We start from the raw sequence: 8,859 nt of genomic DNA on the forward strand, positions 1-8,859 counted from the left end.
GGCCTAAAAAAATGTTTTTAATTGTGTACCAGTTTAACGTTGAATATTATTCATTATTTTAACTTTATACACAAGTGCCAAAATACTATAAGAGGTGGTGTTTCATGATTCTATAGTGTCATTTTCCATTGCTATTGCCATTAATTAAAAACATGCTTGTGGTAGTACTTTTGGCCATGGCCGTAGAGGCGTTATATTTTATATTATAAATTACGTTTGTTTTGAATTGTAGCAACTTCGTGACAATTGAACTTTGAAGCTGGAAAAGCACTTATGTGGCACACAGTTTTAATCGTTTCTTCACCTTTTCCAACAAAATTAACTGTAAATTGAAACTTGAAAGACTAGCTTTCAGAATATGCAATTAAATTTAAATCAGTCCTTCACTTTCATTTTAAAAACATTTCACTTTTTCTTCAATAATCCAAGATTTATCAGGAAATGGAATTGACAATGACAAAGATATATAATTTTGTATAGCTCATTGCAACAGCCTCATAGGCTAATATATATGACAAATGCTATTTGAAACCAAACAAAAATATATTTGGGTGAAAAATGCTTAAACTTACCAGACATGCCTAATTTCTTGTACTAGTAACTTTGCCATGTTCTCCTCTTTAAAGGTTAACATATACAAATAGAGGGCAATATAAGTTGAGAAAGCTTTTTGTGAAAGATGGTAAGCTTCTCTCGGAATTACATGTTCAGCTTAGAAAAATGTTAGCTTTCAAGCTTCAGAAATTTTAGAATACAACTGACAATGTTCAAATGACTGAGTAGGGGTAATAATTTTTGTACTATCAGTCAGATGTTTGCCATAACTATCATAACATATTTTGGCATTGTCTATTGCCCTCGAGTTACTACTCATAACATATTTTGATTTTAGGGGTGTAAAAAACAATCTGTTTTTGGGGACAGGTGTTTCCTTGGCTTTCCAGATACTATTAATGACAAACATTTCAGCAGCAGTGGTGATAACCTTTATATTTTGTACAATAACAACCTTGTAGTAGGAAGCTATGGAATGCCTTCAACTAATCTTTGATCATCCCTAATGTGTTGCCATGCAATAAGTGCTGCTGCTTTTATTCTTTTCGTCCAATTATGCCAATTCATTTGCTATCTCTGTGTCTTTGTAGTTTGCCCTGTGGTTACTACAGTAGAATACTATAATACACAAGGATGCACAGTAATAATTTCTTTGACAAAACTGGATTTACTTTTCAATGTATTTCTTTAATCATTTTCTTATTTTGTCAGTTTTTATGAAACAGCCATATATTTAATAATTTTATTACTTTGTGACAGAGATGTTTAGATGCATTCATACGAGTCCTTTGAATAAGCAGTTGCTTTTGCCAGCTTCATTGTGCCTTTCAACTTTTCCAGTGCTTTCTTGTGTTCACGAGTTATCAAATCTTCACTGGCCATCAAATCAATGTGTTCTGCATTCTCTTTTATACAATTTTCATCAGTTTTAGGCAGACATTTTACAAGTTTTGGTATAGTTTCTTTGGCATTAATATGCTCTTTGCCACAGAACAGATAACGATCACATGGAAGAAGTATTGATGTTTAAGTACATGAGTAGTGTTTTGTTTCAAGATGCTAGACTGATCAACTCATCAGACTCTTAACCAGAAGTCCTTTTCTATGAGAGATATTTGTGAAATTTCAGAAGCTTCAACTGTGACTATTATGCTTTAAAGTGTTTTGACTCTTTGGAACATATATGGCATGTTTCATATTTTGTATTCTTGTGTCAGGTTTCCTTTTCTCATATTTACAAATTCCATTAGATAGAGGTCAGGAAGTATGTTTACACAAGTGTCATATTTCTTAAAGAAATGTATGATACATTGCCATCCATGTTACAAAGATACATATTGACATCAACTCTTTTGATTTGGATATGCTTTTCCTTTCAATTTTTGTAATGAAATGGAGTGTTCTTTAGATGATATTGGTTTCTTTCAGATAGAGAAAAATTAAAGGGTTATATCACCAATATTTTACACTATCAGTAACATTAATATATAGAATAAGGTGGATGCTATATGACAGGTTTGACAAGCAAGGTAAAAATTAATGATTGTTAGGTAGATAGAACAGGGTAGTTTCTGATGCCTTACTCGATTATCTGTTGATTATCGTTATTCCGATACGGGACTTACGTTCTCTCACAAAATTAGTTATTCTTGTTCAGTGCTGCTCTCTATATGCAATTGTTTTCTTTACACATGTCACAAGTGTTTTGCTCCCTCCTATTGGAATTGAAAGATTTCAACTTGTCTCTCATGCAAATCATCATGCATACTTCTCCACCAATAGGAGCATGACATGCTCACGTGATGCATGTGACCCCCTCTATACTCCTCTACCAAAATATCCCTTCTCATTTTGCTGTGCTTGGGTTTGGACATGCTTCTTCTTTGTTTAAAGATATGCATTTGGCTTAAGTTTAATCACAAAGTGGTTTTCTTTAATTTATTTCAGACAGTTTCTTCACTTTAAATTTTTATCAGTTAGTTCCAGTCACAATATTATTTTTCACTGCTTGAATTTGGTGGACTCTTCTTCACAGTGAATTCTGAAGTTCATGTTTCCACTTTGGGGTCACACCAGCAACTAGCATTCTTTCTCAGGCTTCAGGTATGGGTGACCCAGCAGTAGATTTGTCCACCAGGAGATCAAACATTACATGGGCCAACATTTGTTCAGACTGATGAGGACTTGGATCATCTGTTTCTTCCTCCTGGTTTTGCTGTACCTTCCCATCCCCTGCCTGAGGTATCAGTTAGGCCTAACACAGTCTTTTTGGATTTTGTTTTTCAGGTATGTGACATTTTATCCATTTCTCCTTATGTGCCACTTCCTTCCTTACTACAAGACCAATCTTCCCACCTCATTTTGTTTTTCCTTCCTCCCCTGATATAATCGGGCTCATGCTGATCAATTTGCCTTGCAAATAAACAACGGGATTAGCAAGCACTACCAGTAACTACCAAGTGGGTTCTGGTTTGGTGAGAACTCGGCTAGCCGATTTTCTTCATTGCTGGCATTCATTTGTCCAGGATCAATGGGTTTTTCACATTTTATCAGAAGGATTCGTGATCCCCTTTTCTTTCTTCAGCTTCCATATCTCCTTTCCCCATTTCCTTCCTTCCTCCCCAGGATCCCATGACCAGCCAGTGTCTGTTGGAAGCAGTTCGGGAATTGCTATCTCAGCAGGCCATCGAACCTGTTCGCCATCCTTCAACAGGTTTGTATTCCTGACTTTATGTTGTTTCCAAGAAAAACGGGGACTGGAAGCCAGTCATAGATTTATCTTGCCTCAACCGATTCATTCACCTGTCCCAGTTTACCATAGAGTCTTTTCTCACCCTGAGATAGGGATTTTCTCAGGGTTTATGGATGACCAAAATGGATGTGGGCAGTGCTTATATCCATATACCTATATCACATCGGTCTCGTCCTTATCTTAAGTTTCTCCATCTCAGGGTGGTTTATCAATTTTGAGCCCTACCATTAGGGCTTGCTTCAGCCCCTTGTGTTTTTTGTTGGGTTGTCTGAGCATTTGCTTGACATCTTCATGGTCTGAGGTTGAATTTTCATCTGGCTCATTCCAAACCAGAGTCAACCAGCCGTACTTGGCAGCTCCTTTTAGTGGCTGATTGAGTGGGTTGGTTAATCAAATGGGAGAAGTTTTGTTCCACTTGGGGCTCATTTTCGACACTTGTATCTGTCAGGCCCAGTTTTCTTCTTTAAGGCTTCATTCTATGGAATGGTTAGTTTGCCAAACCCTTTCGATTCCATCACTTACTGCTCACGAGGTTCTATCGCTTTTGGGTATGTGGTCTTCGATGACTTGTCCTCCCAGTCGTGCTTATATGAGATCCCTTTAGTGGGCTCTTCACGATCAATGGAACCTGGTGCAGGATCCTTTTTCTACTCCCATTACTCTTCCTCTTAACCTGCGAGTCAATCTCCTTTGGTAGTTGGACAAGGCACAAACATCAGCAGGCATGCAACTTCCTCTCCGCATCTGGATCTACATCTTTTAATGGATGCATCCCGAGAAAGGCTGAGTGAATGGGTCAACTACCAGGAATCTTTGGGCTGTTGGTTTGTGGAGGAAAGTGCTTTAAATATCAGCATTCTCGAACCTCTAGCTGTACTTTGGGCATTGAATCACTTCTTGTTCTCGCCCAATATTGTATGGTGATGGTTCATTTTGACAATTCAGTAGTGGCTATGTGTTTGGATGTTGAATTTCTTATACTGGGCCTACACACAATTCATCTCATTGCGTGTCCTTCAGCCAAGAATGGTTCCACAAATATCTTTATGTTTATCCTCCTATCTGATTGCTCCTTATTGGCCAGCTCAGGCATGGTTTCCATGGTTACAGCACCTGCTACTCTCCCCTCCTGTTCCTCTTCCATCGTCTCCCTACCTTCTTCGTCAATCTTGGGTGCTGGTCCTACATCCCGCCATTCATGTCCTGCATCTTCACGCCTGGCTTTTATTTAGTTCTTTGAGTCATTTTTTTTTTAGCTGGTTAAATACATTCTTATTCCATGGATATGTATAAGCACAAGTGGAAGGTGTTCTGCAGTTGGTCTACAACTAGAGGATTTCCTGCTGACTAACCTACTGAGTCTCGGGTAGCAGATTTTCTCACTTCGTTTTTTGACTGGGGGTCCTTGGTCTCACGTTATCAGGCAGCTTTATCCCATGCCTTCCATTTTTCCTGATACTGTAGCATTTTTACTTCACCTGTCCTTACCATGCTACTGCATGCCTTCTGGTTCCGCTGCCCTTCTAGGTGACTTACCCTTCCAGATTGGGATGTTAATGTGGTACTCCATTCCCTTACTTTACCTCCATTTGAACCACTTTCCTCATGTTCCATGTTTCACTTTTCCCTTAAGGCATATTTCCTTCCCGTTTAGCCTGTGGATGTCGGTGGTCAGATTTGTTTGCCATTGACATTTCATGTACACTTTGTCACCCTGCCTATCTTCTCCTTTATCCAGATTGTTCCTTCCTCCCAAAGACCTCTGTGGCTTGGGAGGGTAGCTCCTTCTTTTTGCCTGTTCCCCTTCCTTCCATTTCTCATCTTTACCCTTGACCGAATCCGGATAGGCTTCTGTGTCTGATCAGGGCTCTTCGTTGTTATATTACCCGTAGGGCATCCTTCTGTTGTACCCATTTCCGACTCATTATCCCCTGGCATTCTTCCTCTCTTCATGATATTTCATTTTGAACCTTCACTAATTGGGTCTGACTTTTGATACAATTTGCTTACTCCTCCTTGCCTTCTTCTTCCTACAAGTTGTTCTGGGTGTGTTCTCATCAGATTAGACACCTCACCTTTTCCCTTGCTTCTCCTCTTCATCGTCTATTGGAGGAAATTCTACTATCAGGCATGTGGACCACACTCAATACATTCGTCTCCCATTATCTACATCATATCACGGTTTCTTCTTCATCGGGTTTTTGTCTTCCACCATTGGCCATTCTTCAGGCTTTGGTGCAACTTTGATAAGTTTCAATTCATACTTTCTTTTCAGAGGTCTTTTCCTTTCCTCATTATATGGATCCCACTCTGTGGCGTGTGGTGCCTGACCAGGTATTCTTTAACTAGAAATCTGTACTGTACAGCCATGTTGACTTGTGCTTTATATTCCATGGATTGCAATGCTCAGCATTGAGATGGGATGTTCCACAAGATCATTTGTAGGTGAATAACCTCACATATTTTGTTTCATAAACATGCATGTCCTGGACCTTCCACCCATGGACTGTATGCGTAAAGCAGAATGGGATAGCTGCCCATTCCTGCCATGCCTATAGTGAATAGCTTGATATAGTCTGCTTTACAAAATAGGGTTTTGTGGTCACTGCCTTTTCACCCTCCTTTCTTCTAGTGGAGTATGGGAGTCCTTACCACTTTCCAGTTCCAAGCCACTGAGGTGGTGAACCATGGAGGCATCCTCCTGAATGGGTTCCACACAAAGATAGCTATAACAATTCAGTGCAAAGTAAGGAAGAGGTGTTCCGTGGGTGTAGATGATGTACTGTCCTCCACTTTGCAATATACAATTATGAAGGAATGATATGTCAAAATGCAGTTCATCCCTTTGATTGGGAGCCCTCTTCCTACCACTATGCGGATGTTGATACCCCACAGCTTGGTTTTGGATTTCGAGTAGAACCAGTAAACATAAGTCCTCACACATGTTTTGGGTTGTCTATCTTCCTTCTTGATTTTCCTCCTTCTGTATTGTGGGTCACAAAAGTAGTACAAGGGATTGTTACAGTTCTGTTCTTTGACTCTCCCTCATCCTATCTTAATATGAGGATGTTATTGCCTTTTGGATGGTTCCACTAAGTTTCCCAGTTGGGGGAGTTTATTGCATACTATAGACATCCTTTTGATACTTGATGTTGGGTCCCTGGATTGATAGCTCAATTCTAATACTCGTGTCATACCTGGGAGATGGTGTGATTCTCAATCTGCCTGGTCTTTTGGGTTTGGGATGAAGATGGTATGATCCTTATCCTACCCCCATGTGGATTTCAGTTCCCAGTGACATGGTTTTTGGATGTAGTTGACTTACTGAGTACAGTCTTTAATGCCCTAGCCATTCTACTCCTGAGGGCACATCCATTGTTTTACCCATGTTTCTATTCATGTAATTTATATTTACTTTATATGGTTAAGATCATGATCCTGACACAGTTCTCTACCACTTAGATGTGCTCCTCTCCTTTTCCACATTTCACAGATGCGTGAAGAATATACCTGGTTCAGAAGTGGTGTGGTTCCAATCATCTGATCTACAGATCTGACTCTTTCATTTCTAGGGGTAGCCTTCTGACACTTTCAAGAGGTACTTCTATCATTCTCTCCTCCTATTCAGTGTGGAATTAATTTTATAGTGGAGATAAGTGCCATATCAGAAACTATAATTTTCCTACACTGAAAATATGTTTCTGTTAGGTACTTACCTCCTGTCAAACTTCTTGCCCACTTTCCTCCAGTGCTTAAATTTTCTGCCAAACTTTAAAGTGCTAGTGAGGGAGTTGCATGCACCACATCAGCATGTCATGCTCCTATTGATGAAGAAATGACTCATGATGATTTGCATGAGAGACACGTTGAAATATTTCAATTCCAATAGGGGGGGAGCAGAAGGCTTGTGGCATGTGTAAAGAAAATGTTTTCATATAGAGGGCAGCAATGAATGAGAATAACTAATTTTTTGAGCAGAGGTAAATATCTAAGAGAAATACATTTTCATTACAGGGAAATTATAACTTCAAATAATTTAATTGTAATAAACACAATGAAGTTTCAAAGTTATAATACCCCTCATGAAATGCCAAGTAAAAACATTATTATGCTACTGTGATGCTGTAGTTCACAGTAAGAAAACATTTTGAAATATCATGTGACACTCACAGTTTTAGAGACTGAGCCATATAAAAATTGACAACCACTACAATTATCTATAGCTTCTTTTTAAGCTCATTTTTCTGTGAGCCTGTAGTAGCCAAACTTTTCATGACCATTTTTGACAAATGTTTCAATGGCTAAAGTGCAAACATCTAAATTTGGAAAAGTGGCATGATAGATCTTTGAAAATACTTTGCCTTACAAGTTAGGAGAGAGGAGGGAGAGTTGCAGAGGACCTGTGATTTATTACTTTAGACCTGACACTTTTGTCATATAATGCATATAGAATGTCATACTGAAGTATTATTACTCATCTGCTTAAAAAAAGGAATGGTTTACTGAAGCAAAATTGGCCATATAGTTGGTTAGCTTGATGTTTCGGAGATGTTTGTAGTGTTAATGTTTGTTTGAATTTTCTCAGAAATTGCCTGTAGTTTTTGTAGCTGAAGTAACCACTAATTTCACACTTCTATAGCTAGTAGATAGGTATATTCAGGGAATTGTTTTATATTTCCATGCAGTTATGCGTATAGTTATGGCTTTTATGTATACTGGATGTCAAAAGTTGTAATCGTGCTAATCCTTATACACAGGTAAAGATTACATAGTGCAACTTAACTCTCAGCTAGCATGTATGCCTTTCTGTGTGAACTTTCTATGAAAGTAGCCTATTCAAACAAATGATTCAGAAAACTAAAAGTTTGTTTGGAACAATTTGAATTATGTATGTAGACATGTAGCCGAAGTATGTGACTGAATGACTTATGGGATACCACATTACAGTTTTGCCTGACTATAAAAGTGGAGTATTTACACATATTAAGGTATCTTGATCATGGAAAGACTACTCTTCACCCTAGCAGTCAGTACAAGCTTACCATATTGGTAACAAACACAGATATCATTGCAAATAAAGATTTAATTATTGTTCCCATCCTTTACATGTTGAACTTATTCGATACATAACTTTTTGTGAATCTGTACTTTTGCAGAAACCTTACCACCAGTTGGATGTCATTGTACCTAAGTACCACATTTTAAATTAACTCATTGTTCAAGTTTTCTTAGTTATTCTTAATATATTTTTAATCATGCAAATTATTAAACAGCTTTGTGCTGCCTTAGAATTCATTGCATTGAGTATTTTATGAAAGTTTTATTTAAGGTTTGCTTATGTATAATTTTGATATTATCTTAGATTTAACAATCTAATATTTATACTATATACCAATCTTGTCTGTCTGCCAAGTCCACTGGTGAGCGAGGCATGTTATGATGCGTGGCAGTGAAAGCCACAATGAAGCTGTTGCGCTAATGTCGCTGGACTCGCCCAGAGGACTTGTCCCGAGTGCTTGTGTATGCATGGCTTAGATTCTGTGACCCCGCCT

The 8,859-nt window shown here is 38.3% G+C and overlaps 1 protein-coding gene across 4 annotated transcripts in view; it reads left to right on the forward strand.

The window, feature by feature from the left end:
• LOC106467380 (histone acetyltransferase KAT7-like) overlaps window positions 1–8,859 on the forward strand; it is an 88,440-nt gene that overhangs the window by 544 nt on the left and 79,037 nt on the right. The window lies entirely within an intron of this gene.

The sequence above is a fragment of the Limulus polyphemus genome, unplaced genomic scaffold (assembly GCF_000517525.1).
Source record: "Limulus polyphemus unplaced genomic scaffold, Limulus_polyphemus-2.1.2 Scaffold2593, whole genome shotgun sequence".
Classification (NCBI taxonomy): domain Eukaryota; kingdom Metazoa; phylum Arthropoda; class Merostomata; order Xiphosura; family Limulidae; genus Limulus; species Limulus polyphemus.